Consider the following 23,824-nt stretch of genomic DNA (forward strand, 5'->3'; position numbering starts at 1 on the left):
ATTTACACCACAGAAATTGGCAAGTATTACAAATCAGGACTTTTTTCTCCCTGAAAGCATGAAGATTAAATATTTACAAGCACACTCCTAGGCTGAACTAATGACCTTCAAAATTATTTTCTAACTATAATAATTTTCAACTCTGAGATTGTTTTTCTACAATAACATTTTACTTCAATGTGTGTTGGCACATACTGCTTATTCTTTTCTATCTATATAATCTGCCAGATCGGGATGTGTGAGCAATTTTAATATTTATATTGGTAGTGACTCCAGAAATACTTTCACTTTTCATATATTTTTGTCTTGATACATTTATTCCTGTGATATGCCTAGATCAGGCTTTCAATATACAACGTGTTTTTTTTTTTTTTTTTTTACTGTTTCTGTTTTTTCTTTCTTTCTGAAATAGTGCTGGCCATTTAGCCAACTTTGTGCTCCTTACTAAAAGGAACACATAAAGATGATTCAGACAGATTGACTAATTCATTCTCTTAAAATGTTGTACACATAGCTGGTGAAACTGAATCATCCATAAAACATTTTTTATTTCTTTTCAGTTGATAGTTAAGATAATCTCACTGGCAAAATATTTCCTGGGAGTAATTACCAGAATGGCACCTTGGCCATTAAACTATTGGTATTTAGGACTATTTCCTTTAAAGAGGATTGTTCTGTTAGCTAGGAAGATCAGCTCAGCCTAAACTTAAGACCAGTTACTCCACTCTGTCTGCCATTTATCTGCCTCTAGTTTTTTCACTAAACTACCTTACATAGGTTTTTCATTCCCCAGAAATACATTTAATTCCCTAAGAATTTATTGAGTAGCCACCTGTGACTATCACACTACTACTGTTGTCACTATTGTTCTCATCAGTAAAAACCTATTACAAAGCACTTGTGTGTTAGGTTCAAGCACTGATTCCTCAGGAAAAAACACCACAGGTGTAATGGGATATATTTGTAAGAGACTCTCCAGACTTTGACAGGAGTAACTTTATTTTTTTAGGAACTTATTTTCTTAGAAATCATAATACTTTATAATTAGATAGCACTATAGAGTTTACAAAGGACTGTCAGTTACATCCTCATCTCTAATCTGCAAAATTGACTTACAAGGTGATCATTATTTCCTTTCAGATGACAAAACTGAGATTCAAGGAAGATTAAAAATTATCTAAAATGTCCTAACCATGCAATATAGTTCTTATAAGTGTATTTCTAATGCTTTTAAAAAATGTATCTTGTGGGGCACCTGGGTGGCTCAGTCATTGAGCGTCTGCCTTCGGCTCAGGTCATGATCCCAGGGTCCTGGGATCGAGCCCCGCATGGGGCTCTCTGCTCGGCGGGGAGCCTGCTTCTCCCTCTCCCAGTCCCTCTGCTTGTGTTCCCTCTCTCGCTGTATCTCTCTCTGTCAAATAAATAAATAAAATATTTTAAAAAAATGTATCTTGTTTATTTGAGCTGTTTTAAATTATTTCATTTCCTGAAAATAATTTTTATTCGAAAGGTATAGTATTTTAGTAAATATTTGTTTTAACCTATCTAACTACTTTAACTCTGTCTCTACTACTGGCAACTCTTTTGAAAACTCTCCCTCCTCTCTAATGGGGCTGTCATCACATGGCTTACCTCCCTTACCACAAGGTGAGCTTGCAAACCAAGCTGGCCTTTCAATGAACTTTTCTTTTGATGCAGAGCTTAGTGGGGATAAGCACATGACCAAAGCAAGACCAGTCAGAGTCTTTTTGAGATTTAATATAATACTGAGAAAGCACCTCTCTCTTTGAAAGATCACAAGTACTAAAAATGATGTTAATTTAGAATGTCTGATGCCCAACTTTGCCATTATGTGGAGAAAGCCTGCCTGAACAGAAAACTGACCCAAAGGGCAGGAGAACACAGACATGGAGAAAGGCAAGTTCTCCATGTTAGTGTTTGAACATCTGTACCCACCTGGTCTTAAGCTAATAGGAACCAGTAAAATCTTTTCTCCTTCCTTTCACTCTTCTCCCCCACCCCCCCTTTTGGAGATACTACAAACCTGTGAGTTCAAACACAAAGTCAAGTGCATAAAAGCAATTTTAAGTAAAAATATTCAAGTAATTAGAATGAAGAACAAAGGTGGTTCCCTTACTTACTTGAATAATTACTTTAACTATTTCATTTATTAGTTAAATTAGTTTCATCTATTAGTTAAAATTTCTGAGGTGGTATACTAGTTTCTCCCTGCCACATAATTTCAAAAAAATTTTTTTACAATAGTTACATAACATAATCTCAAGACAGAAATAATGTATCTAAGTGAAGAGGCAAGATATAAAAAGCGGAAAAAATTTCAAGCCTGCTTTTAAGTATATAAAAGGGATTTATGATGATGGAAAATGGCTGAGGCCCCATATTAAGGAAATTGCAGCCATAAAAAACAGTCATAGTTAAATCTCCAGGAGGACTTGCCAGAGTGAAATCCTAAGAAAAATTCTCAGCCCTCTCTACACTTATACTAGTTCTATTAACTTTAAAAGTAGGTGCAGAAAAACGAGGTTAAGGAAAGATTAATTTTTTTTTAAATATTTTATTTATTTATTTGAAAGAGAGAGTGGGAGAGAGAGAAAGAACACAAGTAGGGCGAGGAGCTGAGGGAGACCTCTTAGAACTGGTTTTAACCTTTAGCCGCAGCGGCTGCGCTGCCACGTGTATATATATGACGTTGTACATTGCACATACCCTTGGATCCCCACAGTTTGGTCCCCCTCCCAGCTGCCCTTTTATTTTATTTATTTATTTTTTTTTTTTAAAGATTTTATTTATTTATTTGACAGAGAGAGATCACAAGTAGGCAGAGAGGCAGGCAGAGAGAGAGAGGGGGAAGCAGGCTCCCTGCCGAGCAGAGAGCCTGATGTGGGGCTTGATCCCAGGACCCTGAGATCATGACCTGGGCTGAAGGCAGAGGCTTAACCCACTGAGCCACCCAGGCGCCCCAGGCCAGCTGCCCTTTTATAGTATGACGAGTTAACAAGTTGGTGACCTGCACAAAGTGAGACACAGCTATTTAATCTCTTGCCAGACATCGTCCCTCTTGGCGCGATGCTGTACAGGTCTCTGTAAAAAGTCCTTGCTGTCTCAGCAGCCAATCATAGACTGCCCATAGAGCAGGGAGCCTGAGCTGGGGTCCAACCCTGGGACTTCAGGATCACGATCTGAGCCGAAGGCAGATGCTTAACCGACTGAGCCACGCAGGTGCCCCAGGAAAGAAGATTCTAATAGGAGATTCCTGATGGCAATTACAATACTGTATTTATAAACATTTACTGTTTATGAAGAATCATATTATATCACACAGTAGTTAATGAAATATTTGTGAGGATCCACTGTATACCATACACTTATCTAGATACTGAGAGTTCCTACTTTCAAAAGAGTATATAGTCTGTGGATTTGAAGACAGTAAGATAAATGCTAAAAATCTAAGTCTGTAAGCTAAATTGAAAAGTGACGGGATCTACTGGGCTGTAGAAAAAGCAAATTTTAAAACATGTTTTGTTGAACATTTGATTCTTATGCCTAAAGATTTAAGAGTGTTACGATCATTTAAAAAAGTCTAAACTGACTTTAGAAAGATAAAAAAATTTGCCACATCAAAAAATCCCATCTAGTTTAGCCAGATACTACTTTGACAATGATTTTTTTTTCCTTTTCTCTCTCTTTCTTTCTTTCTTTCTTTCTTTCTTTCTTTCTTTCTTTCTTTTTTTGGAGAGGGTGGAAGGAGGGGCAGAGGGAAAGGAAGAAAGAGAATCCTGGAGTAGGCTCCGTGCCCCATAATCCCACAACCTCGAGATCATGACTCGAACTGAAATCAAGAGTTGGGACACTTAACCAATGGAGCCACCCAGATGCCTCTACTTTGACAATGATTTCTAACAGTAAGTTGGGAGGACAGAAGAAATCTTGAGGATTTTTCAGCATCCAGCTACTCTTTCATATGAACACATTTAAATGATCTAAATACTCATAAGTCAGTCCTATGTCTAATATTTACAGACAAATTTGCTTGATAACATTCTTCCTAATAACTCATAACACTTTCTAGAGAAGAGATGAGGTACAGTGGATAGAGTATGGGGCTTTGTTATCAGATGGACTTTGATGTGATGTGAATCTGGGCTTAACCATTTACATATTTTATGACTAAAGTGTTATAATGTGTCAGTTGCTTTATCTAAAACATGGGGATAATGGTATATGTCTTGGGGGTTGTCCATGAGGGTTAGGGATAAATCATGAGACCATGGAATTTAATCATGCAGCATATACTGACATTCAATAAATGTAGCTACATGCTTATCCTAGGTTGTGTTTTAGCCAGTTTTTTCATGCCTTCATCAAATATGAGGAACCTGGCACAGTCTACTGGGTGAGCCCACTCCAAATACTTGGTGACTGTTTTCATCACTATAATTCTCTCAGTTTAAATATTATTATTTCTTATTTTCCCATCCTTTGGCCATTTTTGGTTTTCCTCTAAACCTGTCTCAAGTTCTTGAAGTCCTTCTTAAGTTGTCCCCTAAGGCAAAGCCATGGTAAGGGTCGTCTATGCTAAGAACAACAAAAAGGGAACCATTACTTTACCACTTTAAAGAAGAGCAAACCTATACACCCACTTAAGTTTGGCAAATAAAGATATAGTATTCCCAGTTAAATTTGAATCTCAGATAAATAATGCCTAATTTTTTAGTATAAATACGTCCCATGAATATATTTTATGTGACAATCCTAGTTACAAGCAAATGAAGAAAAATAAAGGAATAATTACCCTTTTTATTAACAAAACTCAGAATGAAAATGTTTTGGCCAAACATATTTATCTACTGCTGTAGAATAATATTTTTAAGGTTTTTGTAGCACATACATGTTGCATAACTGCATATGATTATTTTTGTTTTTGTTGTATTATTGCTGTGTGTCTAAAACATGCTGTTTTCTTTTTTTAAAGATTTTTTTATTTTTTATTTTTTATTTAAGAGACAGAGATCACAAGCAGGCAGAGAGGCAGGCAGAGAGAGGAAGGGAAGCAGGCTCCCTGCTGAGCAGAGAGCCAGATGTGGGGCTTGATCCCAGGACCCTGGGATCATGACCTGAGCCTAAGGAAGAGGCTTTAACCCACTGAGCCACTCAGGAGCCCCTAAAACATGCTGTTTTCAAAATGATCACCAGAGCAAACTGTTCTTAATAGGTGATTTTTAAATATCATGTAAAGGTGTAACTATATGAAAGGGAGTAAAAAATTTTTTTTTTTAAATTAAAAATCAAGGGAAAGACTTGTGTGCTTGTGGATAAAAGTTATACCATGTATGGCAGCCTGTTATTGACATGAAATTTCTAAAACAAAAAATATCCTTAGATTGTATATTTTATTTATAATAAATAAGTTTAAAAATTTATTTATCGGTGGCTAGAAGGGAAAAGAAGTTAAACATGGTGCAAGAATAATTTTAATGTGTTATAATTAATTATGTTTTAGGAGCTCCTTTAAACACTGATGCTTGATTATTATACAAATGTTATTTCTTTGAAAGAGACCTAAATAGTGCTTTTATTCAGATTCTTATCCAATACTGCATCCCTTCTTCTTCCAATAAACATTTAAAAGTTGAAAATGATTGAATTATAGCATCAGAAAAGGCCAACTGTGCATTTTTTAGTTGTAACATATGACTGAGACCATTGTCCAACTCTGATCTGGTAAGAAAAAAGATAAAAAGAAGAGAACTTCATTATATTCTTAAGATTATCCTTCATACATTCATAATCTGTTAGTAAACATCTTTGTCCTTTTAAGAATTGTTGAAAGTATTCAAGTTCTGGGAAAGAAGAATGAATGGGCATTTGTTTTAACATTGTACATATTGTAAAAAGTCCTGTCGAGAAAATACATTGAACTATCAGAGTCCTGAATGACTAGACAGGCTTTTGTCCCATTAATAAGTTGTAGGTCAGACAAGAATGTTTCATTGTCCTTGAATATGTGTACAATGAAATTTCACTGTTTAGAAAGTGCTAAGATGCTTGAATCCTATAAAAGTCCTTAAAAATAATTGTCAGCCTAGTGGATAGGTGAAATTTTATAGTCCAGATTTTGTAGATGTGCTACCAGATTTTCTTCAATTAATCCAGGAACAGCAAATAACATTAAACTACAAATTACATATGAGAAATATCTTCCCAAGTAAGTAAGAGAAAATAAAATAAGCTTAGCAACTTTTTCCAGTCATATTCAAACACAGGGTTGGAATAGGATAAACCTGACTGAACAGTCAGAATGTGAAACACTAAAAGGAGACAAGTTAGAGAGGAAGCCGGTACATTACTCATTAATGAATCAGAGAATCAGACATTTCCCTCCCTCAGTGCTTGAAAATGTCCTCAGCACAAGGCATGGTAAATTCCAAATGGAGGGGGTGAGATGTGTTCAGAGTTGGGATTATATAACTGATCAATCTCTCCGGTATTGTGTAAAACAGAAATCAAATACTCGTGAGAAATGGTGGTGGTGAATGGACCCCATTTGCACCGTGGTGGCTGTCATGTAAAGACAAACCAGTATCTAGGGAGAGCGAGACAAGGGGAGAGGCACAGGGGTGCTAAAGGCCAGGCCTTAACCCCCAAATAGGAGTTATATCCATGTGAGGTGGTCATTACCCTATAACTCTGTTTTCACTTAGTTCTTAGTGTAAGTCTGAGTTTTATATTGCTCACACCTGAGAACCTCTCTTGGAAATCAGAGTAGATTCTCTGCCAGGGGAATGAACTAGGGACCTTTCTCAAGGTAAATTGTCAGTATGTAATATTTTCCTTTCCAGGAAAAGTAGATAAAACTTTTAGAAATCATAAAAATACCATGAATGGAAGGAATATCCAAACCTAGCCATATTTTATACAGATGTGGATCCCTTGGGTGAACATAATGCAATTCTAACAGTGTTGGGAGAAAAATTAAAAGCACATAAATATCACTATACTGAGATCAATATATAATCAGAGAATAAAAGAACTAAACAAAACTTTCTATTAAAAAATACTTTCAAGGGGCACCTGTGTGGCTCCGTGGGTTAAGCCTTTGCCTTTGGCTCAGGTCATAATCTCAGGGTCCTGGGATGGAGCCCTGCATCAGGCTTTCTGCTCAGCGGGGAGCCTGCTTCCCCCTCCGCTTCTGCCAGCCTCTCTGCCTACTTGTGATCTCTCTCTCTGTGAAATAAATAAATAAAATCTTAAAAAAAAAATACTTTTAAAGGGATAATGAATGCCAAGCAAAAGCTATCCTTGTTAAAAAAAAAAAAAGAACAGTACAGGTACGCCTGTGGCTCAGTTGGTTAAGCACCTGCTTTCAGTTGAAGTCATGATCTCAGGGTCCTGGGATCTGCTCAGAGGGGAGCCTGCTTCTCCCCTTCTCTCTGCCCCTCCACCCTCTTGCGCTCATACTCTTTCTCTCTTTCTCAAATAAATCAATAAAATCTTAAAAAAAAATAAACAGTACAGAAAAATAAGTACATCAGTACAAAATCCAATTTCTAAAAGTCAGTAAACACTTTGGATCCTTGAAAAATCAATAAACCGAAAGGTTAGGACAACTTAAAGACAACTATACTCAGGACTACATTTATATAACTGATCAATTCAAAGAAAAATAATCCAAGGCAGTCGTGTGTGTGTATGTAGGAGGTAGCTGTGTTTGAGGGAGAGAGAAACAGAAAGAGAACAGAGAGGGCAAGACATTAAAAAAATCAAAAACTTTTCAACCATATCAGTGTTGGTTACTGACTGGCAGTCCCAGCCTCCCGTACCACTGTGCTATAAAGTGCTGTAAAGACAGAAGCACATTGCTGAAGGAACACAGAAGGAAGAACACCTAATTGTGGCAGACAGAGGTATGGCCAAGGAATATGTTAGCATGGTGATATTACTTGACCTGGGTTTTGCAGGTTAAGTTGGAGTTGCTTAGGCACAGTAAAAGCAGGGGACAGACGGGACACACAGCTAGGCACTGCAGGGAGAAGGTGCAGGCTGTTCAGGAAGCTGTAACTGGCACAGAGACTATGTGGGTTGGGCTGGTTATGGATGAAACCGGAAGTTTAGGCTGGGGCCACATCATAGAAAGCCTTATACATCTTGTTGAGGATCTACAGTTTATCTGTAGGGAAGGGTCACTGGGAGGTTTTAAACAGGAGATGGAAATGAGCGTAGTAATAACACCTAAGTATTAGACAATTCTGGTGACATTGTGGTGAATGGACTGAAGTGGAAAGAATCTAGAGGCCAGAAGACATGACGGAAAGTCACTCCATTTGTCCAGACAATAGAAGATGAAGATTAATAAGAGTGAAGACGCCCCAATCTGTATCTTCATCTTTTTATTTCCAGAGAGTATAGAAATCCATCTCTCAAGCATCAGTTTTGTATGTCCAACAGTTATTTAAGACTAAATCCGACAAATATTAACTGAGGCCTTAATATATTGGAGGTGCTTGGGAGCGAGGGTACATCAGTAAACAAAACAAACATCCTGCTCTTGTGGAACTTACTTTCTAGCAGTTAGATCCAGACAACAAATTATACATGTGGTGTGTTACATGTTGATAAGTGTTGTGTTAGTGGCAAAAAAAAAAAAAAAAAAAAGGGGGAGAGAAAGAGAAAGAAAACAGGGTGAAAGGTTCAGGAGCACTTAGAAGGAAGGTGGTGGGAGAGGTCTGAGGCTTTGAAAAATTGGGAAGTTGGCTATTAAGCAAAGAGTTGAAGGAGGATAGGACTTAGCCACCTGAGAAGTGAAAGATAACTTTTTTTTCTTACAGAGGCCAGAGGAACCAAACTGAAAGCACCCCTGTCTGTCTGAGGCACAGCAAAGGGCCAGTAAGCCTGGACTCTGATCCAGGAGATGAGACAAGATCAGAGAGGACAAAGAACCAGACCATATAGGGTGCTGTAGGTCACTGTGAGACTTGGGCTTTTCCTAGAGTGAATGAAGAGCTATTGTAGGGTGTTGAGCATGGGAGTGAATATATTTGAATGGAATCAACTTGACTGTGTATGGAAGAAGACTGGTGGTGGCAGGGGAATGGGACAGGGTAAAAATGGAGAAGTAAGATCAGTTAGGAGGCTGCTGCAGTAGTCCAGGTGAGTGATGGCAGTGGCTTGGGCTAGAGAAGATGGAGTCATAAGAGGTAGCTGAATTCTGGTTATATCTGAGACAGAGCTATGAGGATTTACTAATGGATTTGGAGATGAGGTGTGTGAGAAAAAAGGAGTTGTGAATACTCCAAATATTTTTTTGTAACAGAGAGGATTTTGCCAGTTACTGGTAGGTAGAGAAGCTGATATAGAGAAACTTTGGCAGGAATGTGTGATGATCAGGGCATGTAGTTCTGTTCATGTTTGAGATACTTTTTTGGGTATTCAATTGGAGATACTGAGTATGCAGTTGGATACCTGAGTCCTTGATTTAAGGAGAAAGATCTGTACTAGAAATTTAAACTGGGAAGCTGTCTGCATATTGATGTTATGAAAAGCCATGAAATTGGATGAGACCACCAAGGAAAGGAGAATGTGGAGGAGGCCTGTGTGCTGGGGCACACCAAAGCTAGGAAGAAGAAGGCAAATGAGACAAACAGTCAGATGTTCTTTCTGGCACCTCCATTTACTCTCATGAAAACTTGTTCTACCACTCCATATCCTATTTCAATGTCTAACATTTCTCACTTTTCCAGGACATCATTCTTGACTCCCATTTACAGATGTTTTAAATATGTCCATCTGCTTCCAACCCCACTGCCACCCATAGTTGAGGGCAGTGTCACTTCTTGCCTGGATTATGACAACAGCTTCCTACTTGGTATTCCAACTCCATTCTTGTTCCTCATCATCCATTCCCCAATGTACCAGAGATATCTTTCTAAATTGACAATGTGATTATGTAACTTTGCTCTTTAAAAATCGTTTAACTCCTTAGCACTTAAGAGCCATGCATGATTTGGACTCTGCCTAACTCTCCAGCCTTGCCTCTTGCAATCACCGCCCCTCTCCCCTAAACCTAGGTTCTGGACACCTTGCCCTTCTTCAAGTTGCTGAAGAAAGCCATGTGCTCTCTTGTTCAGCACACATGGGTCCTTTTTATGGAATACTCTTGTCCTCACAATCACCTGGTTAACTTACTCTCTCCTCAAGTCTTATCATAGGTGACACTTCTTTCAGGAAGCCTTCTCTTATACCTCTCTCACCCTCTAGGAATGGATTAGAAACAGTTCCACATGCTTCCATATCAAACCTCTCTTCTCTTTACTTAGACTTTATTATGTTGTGTTGTAATTTACTTATCTGTATCTCCCGCTAGACTGAAAGATCCATTTTTAGTTCCTAGCATAGTGCCATTACATAGAACTTGGCAAGGATTTGAAGAATGGATAATGAAATGAATTAATAAAGAATGACTCTGAACAAAGACTTTGGCAGTATGGATATGATAGGGAAAAAAAGAGTAGGTTAGAAAGATATTAAAGAGATAAAATTTATGTGACAATGATTCAACATGGATTTTGATCATAGGGGAACACTAGGAAGTCAGGGAGGTCTAAAAAATGTCATAAACAAAGGTAAGGTAAAAGGCAGAGAAAAGTTTTGGGGCAAAAAAAAATAGTTCAGTTAATAACTCTGAGATATCTTTTGGTTATTCAAGTGGAAGTATCCATAAGGTAGCTAATAACATGGGCATAGTGCTCTAGAGCAGAGGGAGTTAGAGCAATTATGAACCACTGGCCTATTAGTGTAGTTGAAGTTATGGATGTAAGTGAGATCACCTATAGGCATGTTCAGTATGTAGAAAGAAGGAATTCAAACTTTATATGTAAAGTTTAAATCTAAATTTAAATGTAAAAAGGAAAGTCTGGTATTTCAGATGCTAGAAATTTCAAAAAGGAGCAATATGTAAAGGGTCAGATATCACAGAGGGTCAAGTGGGATAAAAACAGAAGTGTCCATCAGATTTGGCAATGAGGAGGCTGATGGTTATTACAGAGAAGACATCTTCTTGGTAGTTGGGAACAGACTGCTAGAGTGGAATGAATTAAAGAATGAATGAGAGTAGAGACAATAAATAAGAAATTATTTTAAAGAATTCTAAATTTATTTAACAGGTAAGGCAGAAGCAGGAGCGAATACTTAAGGTAACTGTATAGTAAAAATCCTATCAGGATATCTGCATATGTGTTTTTTTTGCTTGAAGCAGCATCGAGTAAGGACTGAATGAAAAAAAGTGAGGGAGATTTTAAAAGGTGGGAAGGTTTGGTAGGAAGGGAAAAATGGAGCAAGGTGCTCTAAGATGTTGGGGAAGAATGGAATCAAGACCATAACGCTGAAAAGACTTATCATTTGAGACAAGCAGGGAGGTAATAACAGGTGACATGGAAACCATCTGGGCTTCTGTTTATTCTCTAAACTATAAAAGGAGATATCACATGGAGAATAAAGAAAGCCAAAGAGATTTCAAGAGCTTAAGAAAATAGTAAAAGTTTGGAATCATTGTGGGAAAGAGGAAAATGGGAAATGACCAAAACAAAAGTTTGCTTGAGATGACACTCATCCTAACACACAATGCTGATTCCAATGGTGTGTCCAAGCAGTCAGCAAAGTAGATTTGGGAATTAAATGGTTCCATAATCATTACCTTGATAGTGAATTCCTTGCAATGTTAATATAACTCATCAGATCTATGGGCCTTTATTAAAGGCCAACATTTGATTATTTTTATTTCAAAACAAATTTTATTAAAATCTGCAAGGAATAATTTCAGGGAAAAGAAAAACATATGAAATAGTTACTCTGTTCTCTTTTCAATAAAGCAACAATCTGAAAATGTTAAAGAAATGAATCAGATATAGTGATCATCTAACTCTGAAAATTAAAACCCACTTAGGAATTGTGAAGAAGGCTTGATCTCAAATACCAGTCTAGTTATTCATTCAGAATCTTTAATAACATTTGGAAAGTAATTAATCAACTTATGACATAGACTCAAGGACTGTCACCTTTCATTGCTGTTAATGAAACTGTCTGGGGTTTTATCTGCACTCTTCTGATAATTTAAAGAACACTTTCTTTTTTGAAAGCTCTTTGAAGAGCAGTAGTATGTTTAAAATCACTGAATTCTCATGTATAGATCTCAATAAAGAATCCAAGTTATGTGTTAGTAAAACTGAAATAAAATTTAGAAGTATCTCAATTTTGACATGACAGAAAGTGAATTTCTGAAAAATCCAAAATGTGTATTCATTTCTGTTAGGAAGATACTTTTTTTCCATCAACAAACTTCATTTTGGCTGCTGTTTATATACTATTTCATACTTAATAAAAAAACAACTAGTGTAATAATATTTTAAGCCCAAAGTTTTGTTTGGGTCCTAAACGATTTTATCTCTTTCCTGTCTTTAGCTTAACTAGACGTGGTCAGAACATGAGCAAAACTTGGACAGTACAGCAGAAGCTGAAGGGATTCTACCTGGATGTGAGGCCACAGTCAGGTGACAGCTGCCTATCTAAGACTCTCAGAGGAGCAAAAAGGCAGAAGGTAAAGGCAGAGCCTGATATAAGCTTTCCTCAAGTTTAGCGCACGGACTTTGTGTTTAGAACATAACATATAGTTATTACACATACTCCAGCATGAACTCTGCATAATCAAAGTCCAAGAAATAGCCTTAAGATAATACCTGAAAGAAACATATATCCCCAGCAGATGATATTCTAATGAATAATAGTTATGCATATAGTTTTGAGGGCTGTAACTTTTGATCCCAACATTAATTGATTATAATGAGCTGATGTACTAGAAAATTCTGGTTAAGAACATGGTGTAAAAAATTTGTAGGGGAGTTTGGGTGGCTCAGATGTTTAAGCATCTGCCTTTGGCTCAAGTCATGATCCCCAGGTCCTGGGATCGAGCTCCATATTGGGCTCCCAGATCAGTGGGGAGTCTGCTTCTCCCTTTCCCTCTCCCCCTGTTTGTGCTATTTCTCTCTCTCTCTAAACCGAATAAAATCTTTTAAAAAATTTGTAAGTTTTCTTGGTTTTTCTTTTCATACTATGAATTCTATGAATATAGAATTTCATTTGTAGTGTTTGCAAGTAGCTAATAGAATGCTTAGAATACGTCTTGAACACTCAGAATAAAAGTTCCTTCTGCCTCCCGCTGCATAATGCTGCTATTCTTACTGGTATCTGAATAGAATAGACTAAGAAGCCTGACCTAGGACTGGGCAGATGATAACCTTGCTTCTCCCAGAATTAAACCATGTGATGGAGGAAGTTCAGACTTTGTTTCACCTATCACATGCTCCACCATTTTCCTGTGAGTGTCCCTTGATTCCCCACTCAGTTTTGACTAGCCTTTTTCCTATTTGGAAAGCAGCAGCCTGATTCTTAATTGTGACATACTCTTCACTACTTGCAATGCACCCAAGCCTGTGACCTTTCAGCATATCCACCCACTTCTCCCCTCCTGTAACCTCATTGATCTAACATCCCATTAAAACTTCTAAGTCTTCTCCTTCATTATCTATTTTCTCTATTTGTGGCACAAGAGTTATCATAAAAACCTTCTTAAACTGAACTACAGTTTTTCAAATGTATAAATACAAAGGCATTTGGCTGCTTATTTATCAAATTATGAGAACTTTTAATTAGCTTTAAAAATCATCTACATTTGAATATGTACATATTGATATATGATTATTACTCATAGTTTGATTAACCATTGGTACAGAAATTAAGCATGTCAAAACCATATAAATAAGTTACTCCTTATACAGTGCTATCCATAATTAAGTTTTAAAACAAGTTTAATGATGGTGTATGTATTCAGTAGACCTTCAGGTTCACCTAAAAGAATCTCTACTTAAAGACCAAAATAACACAATTTTCCTTTTTCTCCCTACCAAGATATAAGAAATCAGCAAATTCTGTCACCCTAATGTCATATAGAAACTAACACTTGTGATCAGGAAAAGTTTTCTGAGGACAAAATGTGGGGAGTAATTAGAAATATACACCATGGTACCAAGAAAGATCTCAATGCCCATGTTTCATTACTAGGCCTTCTTCTAAATACTACTTTATTTCTTTTAGAGAGAAGGAGTTGCTGTCTCCATAGCCATCAATACTTTAATCATGTGCATTTCAGTGGTACTTGGAGCTACATATTTGTGCTGAGTCCATATGGGAAGTCTAGTCACCAGAAAATACACACTCATAAACAGGAAGTCTAACTGCAGTAAGAAGGTGTTTTTTTCCACACAATAGAGTTCAAAGATGTGTCATCTATGTAATCTGGAGTAAAACCCAACACCCCCATTATTGTTGAGTATCCCTCTCTTCCCTCCTACATTATGGCAACTTATGATTATAGCATTACGTTTTCTAAGCCTGTTTGAACTTGCTTATAGATACAAACGACCTGCCCTTTTTGTGCATAGCTTTCAATCAGTAAGCATGTCAAGGTGGGAGGAAGAATGGCAGGAACAGTAAGAGGGAAAAAAATCAATTTTCAGAAAGCATATGGTAACAACTGAATATTTAATCTAATTAGCCTAGAAATGCCTTCCTATTTTCAGCACTCTTTGCAAGGCAGTTGCTTCATGGTACAGAATGAATTTCAATAAATGTCATATATTTAGTTTGATGGCTTATTTTTAAAATTTGTTGAATCAGGTCACTGACTCAGAATAGATTCATTCTAAGATATGACAGATGGATACTGCTATTGAATAGAAAGACTGACATTAGCTGGGAAGGTCTGGGCAGAAGAAAAAGTCATTCATTTAACATTCAACAAAACATTTACTGAGTACCTACTGTGTGTTAGGATAAAATGGTAAATATTTGAACTTTATCTTTTTTTATAATAGAAAAAGGAGTGGTGCCAAAATAATTTCCTTGGGGTTAGTAAGGATTACAACTAAATACTACTTTGGGTCTTTAATAGTACTTACATTTTTCACATTGCATCAGAAAACTGCATTAGCACTCATTCAAATACTCATTCTGTTATGGTTGTGAGATTTTAGACCTAATTCAGATTTTTGAAGATGCTGTTTACTGACCCTTAGCAAAAACCAACGTCCTATTCTTCTGGAACAAAAAGGCCTTACATGGCTTCAAAGATTTCTTAGACATCAAAGAGCTTAGAGAGACATACAGTTTATGGGTAATGATTTAGGATTTAGTGAATCAAAAACACATGGATTAAATTTCCTTTAAAAGACCCTTAGGTTTAAATTTAAGAACTAAAATGTGGGTCTAAACACACATTGGTCTTAAGAAAAGCCAAAACTTATTTTTAAAGATAGTTTGAATTGTCTTGTGGACCCAAAACTTGGCTGGATTTTCCTTTCTCACATGATTAGACTTCAAAGGAGACAACCTGCCTTCCTTTAAACAAATTTACCCCATTTCTCTCCTTTACTGCTTTGTGAAGACTACATTACAGCTGACCCTTCAACAACATGGCTGGAACTGCATGGGTCTACTTACAGAGTACTGTAAATATATTTTCTCTTTCTTATGAATTTCTTAACATTTTTTCACTTTATTGTAAGAATACAGTATATAATACATGTAACATAATACGTGTTAACTGCCTAATTTTGTTATTGGTTAAGATTTCCAGTCAACAGTAGGCTACTAGTAGTTAAGTTTTGGGGGAATCAAAAGTTATATGCAGATTCAAGGGTCAACTGTATTTCAAAGGTCTCCAGCTTTAAATATTCTCCTTGATATTTTCAATAAAATATTAAAAGTTAGAAATATCCCATGGTCTTATGGAACAAGTCAATTCTTTTTTCTTACATACAACTTCAAAACTGGACTGGGATTTTAGATCCAACTATTGGGGAACACAGGATCACTTCAAAACAGGAAAAAGGCACTGATATTAGTATGTGTACTGTTTCATGATATATTATTATATTTGCATTTAAAACAGTAGGAAGAAATACAGTACATAATCTTCTGTTCTAACACAATGCCCTTCCAGAAGACCACTAGCCTGGGCATTTCACTGAGTTTTTAGGATTTAAGGAAGTAAGTTAGTGCACAACCTGTGAGCTTTCATTCCTTTGGAAAAATAGATTGCCATACTGATCTGATGGCTTCTAAAGGGCACTTGAAACCAATGCTGTACATGCTTTGAATTTCAATGGTAGAGAAATAACAACTAGTGAAGTTCGGGCAGATCAAAACAAAACAAAAGCATGGTATTCGGAAGAGGGAGTTTATCCTGAATGAGAACATGGAAATAAAATCTATGCAAAAGTTAGGATGAACTGAGGTTTCAGATAGTGATTGCTTCATGTTAAGAATGAAAGGATTAGCCTTTAGTTCACAAATATATATAGTTTGATAGAAAGTATATTGATTGAGAGTTTAGAAAAACAAATACGTGCCTATGGGTAATGAATTCTCTCTCTCTCTCTCTTTTAATTGCTAAACTGATTTTCTAGAGGGAGAAACACCTGAGAACTCTAGAAGATATAATACAAGATAGAAGTGGCTCTGGTACTCTTTGGCCAAGCATGCTGCTGAATTTAACAACACCTGAAGGTGACACAAGGGACCAATTGGCAGGTATAGCCATGGCTAAGGATTGCAAATAGGACCACCAGAAGCCAAATCTGGCACACACACTTTTTGTCTCTCTATCCTGCAGAGTGTTTTAAAGGATGCTGAGTCGACATTTTAAAGTGGAGAGGTTTTTGCTTCTGAAAATTTGAAAGACACTACCATAGGGGCCCATGACATATACTGGGCTTCATGGCTACTCTGATGATGCCAAATGCTGGTTGCCTCCTGTTAGGTGGGGCTTTTTCTAAGCAGGCTGTTGGTCCCTAGTGAAATGGTTAGTTTCATTCATTTAGGTTACCTGCTACAAATCTTTTTTTCCTTTCTTTTTTTCTTAATAATCTCTACGGCCCATGAACGTCTCAAACTTACAACCCTGAGATCGAGTTGCATGTTCTACTGACTGAGCCAGCCAGGCGTGCCCCCCCCCCTTTTTTTTTCTTCCCCGCTTTCAAATCTTGATACATGACATAGGCAGGGCACAAAGGGACAGGAAGAAAAGAAGAAGAAAATCCAACACAGTGGTTTAACTTTGGAAAGGGAAAAGAAAGGAGAGAAAGAAAGAAGTGCACAGCAAACACAGGCTGCTTACATAGACAGCAACTGTCTCTTTTGCTGTCTCCAAATATTTGCTATGCAAGGGACTGGAGACAAAGGCTGTGGGTATTACTCTCAACAAATCCTTTTGGGCTAGGCTCACAGTGTAGAAAATAAGAAGGAAAACTGAATGGAGCAATAACCTTGATCAAGGATGGCATGCAGACATGGGACCAGGTGAATGCAGAAAAATACCATGATTTTGCTTCTTCCATATACCATAAACTGAGGGATGTGGGTCACTGCTTCACTGCCACCTTTGAGACTGCAATAAACTATGGCAGGCACTGTCCAGGTACTTCCCATAAAAAATCAGGGACTCCAAGTAGAGCTGTGTAGGCTGTGTACTGCACAATTCCAGAGACAACAAAATGAGAATGGCACTCCCAAGGAAGTACAAAGTAGAAGCCCTGCTCCAGATATCCACATAGCTCATTTTCTTATCTCCTTCAGGTTCTAGTTCAAAGGCCTGGCTCTATTACTGAATTTTTCAATTACCACTGTACCCTCTCTAATCCTTGACAGTTCTCAATTTGCTTCCTTGCAGCTCTCATCACCACTCACTAACACATTTTTATTTATGTATTTTATTTATTGTTTGCCTTCCTCAATATTGAACAGAGCATCAGAATCTTAAGAGATCTTAGACTGTTTTATTCTCTACTGCTTTGCCAGAGTGCTCAATAAATTACTCTGAATGACTAAATCCTCAATCACATTCTTAAGAGTATAGGAACCTGGCTTTCTCTAGAACTTGTGATTCTCTGACCACATTTCATAATTGCCCTGACCATATTCATAATAGTACTTTGTTGTATTAGAAGAAATACATTTTTCTGGGCACCTGTGTGGCTCAGTCATTAAGCATCAGCCTTTGGCTCAGGTCATGATCCTGGTGTCTTGGGACAGAAACCCCTCCCCACCGCCATCGGCCTCCCTGCTCACTAGGAAGCTTGCTTCTCCCTCTGCCACTCCCCCTGCTGTGTTTCCTTTCTTGCTGTCTCTCTCTGTCAAATAAATAAATAAAATCTTTAAAAGAAAATATATTTAAATATCTTTATTCATTTTATTTAAGAGAGTGAGAGAGAGAGAGAACACAAGCTGGGGGAGAAACAGAGGGAAAGGGAGAAGCAGACTCCCCACTGAGCAAGGGAGCTTGATGTGGGGCTGGATCCCTGGACTCCAGGATCATGACCTGAGCCAGAGGCAGAAGCCTAACTGACTGAGCTACCCAGGTACCCCAGGAAAAATACATTTTCAAATTCTATGGTTCATTATACAGTTTATATGACCCATAACCTCCTTTTTTTTTTTTTTTTAAGATTTTATTTGTTTTTAAGTAATCTCTATACCCAACATGGAGCTGGAACTCACCAACTCAGGATCATAAGTCACATGCTCTACCAACAGAGCCTGTGAGGAGCCCCTAAATGGCTCATAGGCTCTTAATATGAATTCTATGGGCTTTAATAGCTACACAATTAAAGAAATTAAAAACAAAATGCATAACCTGCATAAATATACTTGTGCAAATTTACACAATCATAGAAGAAATATGTATTCCTGGATATGCAATTATTAACTATTTTTTTTTCCACTGAGCTCACACCTCCTGCTACAAATGCCACACATGGGATTTTTCTCTCAATTACATTTTACAGCTTATAAAAACACTTTCTTCATTTTGTCCCTTGAAAAGCAAAGGATCTGTAGTAAGATTTTACTGGATGTTTTTATTGAAACAAATCCCAAGGGGAATATACTAAACTGTTAAACACAGCTGAAGAGATATCTGAGAATGGGCTTTCTGATAGTAGGATAGATTACAAAATTACTCACAGCTCTTAATCTGATAACAAGAGCAGAATGCCTCACACATATGAATGAAGGCTTTTTCTGGTACGCTTTACCACAAAAAGAGAAAGAACAAAAAAGAGAACTGGAGAAACAGAAGGTGAGAAAAACTCTAGAGACTAGAAATGTTATATTCATCATTATCACTAACCTAAGGATCCCAAGCTATGCTTCAGCAGAAAATGCTTCAAATAGTTAACCTTTATTGATGGCTGGGCAGAGGTGCTGTTGAGATAGCATGGAGGCTAGCCTCAAACACAGTTTCCTTACCTATAGGCAGGAAAGGTTACAATATTGATATCAGCCTTGTCTATTTTGTAAGGTTGTTGTAATAACAGAAAGAGGATATGCTCAGAAACAGCTTGAAAATTTTAAGAGGTCTTTAAGTTCCATTCTTTAGATCTAAAAAAATTTCTATTATTTAAATGGGATGATTTCTAATATCATTTTCAGGTTATATCCCCTTAATAATTATGGAGCTTGGTTCCATTTTATATGAGTTATTTATCTGAATATCTAGATTGTAAACTCTTCAAGGGCAGAGATTTCATTTCTCCTTTTTAAAAAAATATGTCTCTAGTACCAAACACATATGATGCTGAGCATACAGTTCCTAGCTATTTTTGGTGAGGCAAATGGGAGCCTGGCAGCAACTTAGTGCCACTTAAGAAAAGGGAATCAAAGAGATCCTAAATTGACATTAGTCAGTATATTTATCATTCATTACTAAGAGGTTACTATTTATTTTGCATTGAGCAAAGCCCATGAGAAAACTGCCCTGAGGGCTCTATGTCAAAGACACCAGTTTCAACATATACCAGAGAAGTAAAGAAGGTTAATTTCCTGGTACTTGAGTTTCTTCATATTTTCTTCCCTTAAGGCAGCACAATTAGGATATTTGGTATCCCATTAACAAGCACAGCAGTCTGAGGAAAATATTAGGGATGACGGGGAAAAGAAAGCATAGCTGGCTCTGGTGAGCCTAATGACAGTGAAGGAGAAACCATGAAATTAGAGTGGAAAAATGGGGGCACAGAAGGGTTTGGAAGCAACTCTGACATAACCAAGGATGAAGTGGAAAGGGTAGAAAGATGGGAAGTGTTCTGTATGTGTACGTGTACGGAGCCCTGTACTTTTCATGGGTGTGTCACCATAGGCACTGGTGCAGTCACCTAGAGAAAGTTGTGTGTTTTCAAAGGAATAACCCTTTTGAGTTATTCACTTTGTTTTGAGATGACCACATTTGAGAAAAAGTTTATTTGAGGCTATTATATATATCTGTAAAAGGAAAAAGTTGGACTATTATTTTGAATTTTTTTTAACCAACAACTAAGAAAATTGACTTTTGAACTGTATTTCTTAGTCTAACCCACATCAAGACAAATTTTTGAAATATTGAGATTACAGTGGGACATATGCTTGTACAGTCTTAAGGAATTTATTTGTATTTCTCCTGCTTAGAAATGTGTCATTTTCCTTTTATGATAGTATTAAAAGTCACAAAAATATTATCAGCTTTCATACTGACTTGTGTTTAATCCTGTATGTCTTTATCATTCCGATAAAACTCACACATTAATTCTGAAGGCATGGAGTACACATCTAATGTAAACATTTACTGTGATATATAAAGAACAAAGCAATCTTTCAAAAACAGTACTCAGCAGATCATCTTCTACATGCTATGAAGTCCATCATATTAAAATAAAAATATATTTAGGTTTATAATTTTAGGCTTATGCACAGTTAAGATTGAAACCTGAACAGATTTTCTAAAACACCAGTATATTTTATAGGTACTCACACACATTTTTGGTACTACAAAAATTTCTTAGGAGTAATAGAAGTGTTACGGGTATTTTTCAGCAGTTCAAAAAGCATGAACAGTGAATACATCACAGACTTGCAGTATCTGATTGGAACCAAAGCACCTCACTTCTGTTCTATTATGGAAGTTTATATATTAAAACAAAGCCCAATAAGCTTAGAGATAGAAAGGAAAGCTATATACATGTAAATTATCTAAGCACCACTTAACAGTTTACATAAAAACACAATTTATGTCCCTGTAGCACAGAGAAACATGATGTACAACATTTTCAGGTCATCTTCATGCAGAAAAAATGCATTAGTCAGCTATAATACTTCAGCTATAAAGGAAAATAATATTTTTCTGGATCTATTTGCATGGCAATGTCCATGTGTCTGGCTGATGAAAACGACAGATAAAACCTCCACCCAACTCTACAAAATGTGAACAGTGTTCTTAAAATTCAGGAGAGGTTCCACACAGTCTATGTTCTCTCTAATGTCAGTTTTTACAATCTCTCATATTCATTGACCATCTTAACTTGGCAATTATAGTATCCTGGTTATTTTGCCCAAGAGAGTTGACAATATTTTTCAATCTGCCCCAGAGCTCCTCTGAACATTAAACTGTGATAAGGTAAAAAAACACTGGGCAACTATTCATGGATGAACAACCACTGGAAATCTCTCCAAATGCCAAATTAGTAAATGGCTCTTAAAACATAAAAGGTATGAAATGGGAAACCACACTTTAGAGTAAATCCTGTATTGGCAATAGTAGGTGAAAATACTTTCTTTCACTGGTGCTTAAATTATTGGGTCAATACCTGTACTAGCTAGACCGACCGACCTCTGGTTATAATCTAGTTCACCTAATAAGATAGATGTCCTTCCCGCAGCCCCAGAGAAGAGATAAGGTAAGATTGAAAATGATGGATCACATGCCCTGTGTATCTGCCAGAAATGTAGAATTCAGACCCTCACGAAAACACCTGCCCCTTGTTAAGATCCTCACGTATTACAGATAAAGCGGGTTTGGAACAAGGAAACCCACGGGGCTCGAATCTTGCCTGCCGCATCACCCTAGAGCAGGGTGACCAAATCCCTTTTCTAAGGGCTGAGTCAGATCACAGTCTCAAAACATGCCCGGCCATAACAGCCGTACATCACCCCTTACTCCAATGCCCCTCTCTCTCCTGAGTCCTACAGGTGGCCGTCAGCAGCAAACCCCTAAAAAGAAAAGCCCCACTCTAGTTTACACCTCTCCCCGGGCACATCCCTTCAGTTTCTGAAGCCCCTAACTCGCTCACCTCCTTAGTCGTGCCCTCTGAATAGCTCTCAGGTCCCTCTGGGGAACAAAGAGCAGAACGCTGGGGCCGAAGGGTGGGGTGCGGGGTCCGAAGCAAGCTGTAGCTTTACCTTGCGGTGTCCGAGAACCGCGAAGTCAGTCGCGCAGAGACCACCCGCGTACTCCGCGCCTCGCTGCCGCAAGTCAGCTGTCGCCCCACATCTGGCTCGCGCCCTCCACTGGGTTCCGCATCTGGTCACAAAGCGCTCGGGGCGCTCTGGGCGGCGAGAGCGTCCGGGTCACCTGCGGCGGGGCCGAGCCGAGTGCCGGGTCCGTCAGCCGGCCGCGCTCCCTCCGCCCCTTCTCACCCGCGCGCTACCCGACGGGTGACTCAGCCGGGCATCGGCGCGCGCGGCCCGCGGCCGCCCCGGGCGCGTCCAGGCGGGAAGCACCGCCAGGAGACCCGACCGAGGAGCTCTCCCGCCTGCCCGCCCCAGCACGTGTCCGTCTGTCTCGCGCGGGGTAGTTCGCCTTGTCCGCCGGTCCTAGGACCGCTGAGGTGGGGACTGGCACCACCCAGAGGGGGAAATCGGCCCCCGCCCTTCCTGCCGCCCGCGAGCAGCGCCAGTCCGGGAGGGGGTCGCCTTTCCTCCCGCCCCTCCCCCGCCCCCGCCAAGGTGAAACTTTCTAGGTGGAGAAGTTTTCTCGCCCTGTCTGCGCGCTCTCAACTCCCCCAGCCGGGGCAGTTTGAAGTTAGCACAGCGGGAGATAAGCGAGTCCGAGTCTCCCCCTCCTGGTGCTCGCGCGGCGAGCGTCAGCAGGCGCGCAGGACGCCAGGGGCGCCTATTCCGCGCACACTCCGCACACCCCCCCGCGCTGCCAGAGGGAAGAGCGCGACGCCCAGTTCCCAGTCTCTCCCACGGCTGACTTAGCTGCTGGGCACCGGAGCAGGGTAGAAAGAGTTGGACACCACAGAGACAAGGAATTCATTGTCAGAGATGGAGGTAGGAGTGGATGTAGAATTGTCCCAATGATTTCATTATGCAACCATTATCCCCTCCTATAATAACTCAGATTTCTGGGAGGAAGAACAACACAGGAGTTTAGCCCTGAGGAAACCTCAGCTTCTTTCACTTTTTTTTTTTTTTTAAATAGCGGAAACAGGCTGATTAAATAACTAGGCAAACAGCAATGAACAAGCAAAAGAACAAAAGTTTAATTCTTGAGTGTTGAGATCCCATGATTTAAAAAAAAAAAAAGGTTGGGGCCTGGTGAATTGTATTGGGATTGTGTCAGAATAACTTTTTTATACTTCACATGTCTGACTATTAAAATTGACATTAACCTTTGAGAGAAAATTAACTCTCAAAGGTAACAGAACCTAAGGAACAGCACTGCCTGTTAGGTCTTAACATTCTCCTTTCTGACTTGCATAAGGGCTTGTCAGACAATGGTATCTGTTATTGAGTCATGGGACAAAACAACACTTACTGTGCAAGTTCAGGAATTATTTACTACAGAATGAAAAATAGAAACATATAATAAGAATAGCTGTCTTTTTCCTAAGAGCTTACTATGTGCCAGGTACTTTCTCAGGGACTACACACAGCAATTTGAATCCTC

The 23,824-nt window shown here is 38.5% G+C and overlaps 1 protein-coding gene across 2 annotated transcripts in view; it reads right to left on the bottom strand.

The window, feature by feature from the left end:
* The window catches only part of MET (MET proto-oncogene, receptor tyrosine kinase), a 113,622-nt gene extending 90,604 nt beyond the window's left edge, over nucleotides 1–23,018 (bottom strand). Inside the window, exon 1 of one of the 2 annotated variants that reach the window (XM_032870879.1) lies at nucleotides 22,333–23,018. The gene's annotated coding sequence lies outside the window, so the exon portion shown is untranslated. The remainder of the gene's footprint in view (nucleotides 1–22,332) is intronic. The other variant, XM_032870871.1, reaches the window with a different exon arrangement.
* Between the last annotated feature and the right edge of the window lie 806 nt (nucleotides 23,019–23,824).

This window comes from Lontra canadensis, unplaced genomic scaffold, assembly GCF_010015895.1.
Source record: "Lontra canadensis isolate GAN:19392208 unplaced genomic scaffold, GSC_riverotter_1.0 scaffold2, whole genome shotgun sequence".
NCBI lineage: Eukaryota > Metazoa > Chordata > Mammalia > Carnivora > Mustelidae > Lontra > Lontra canadensis.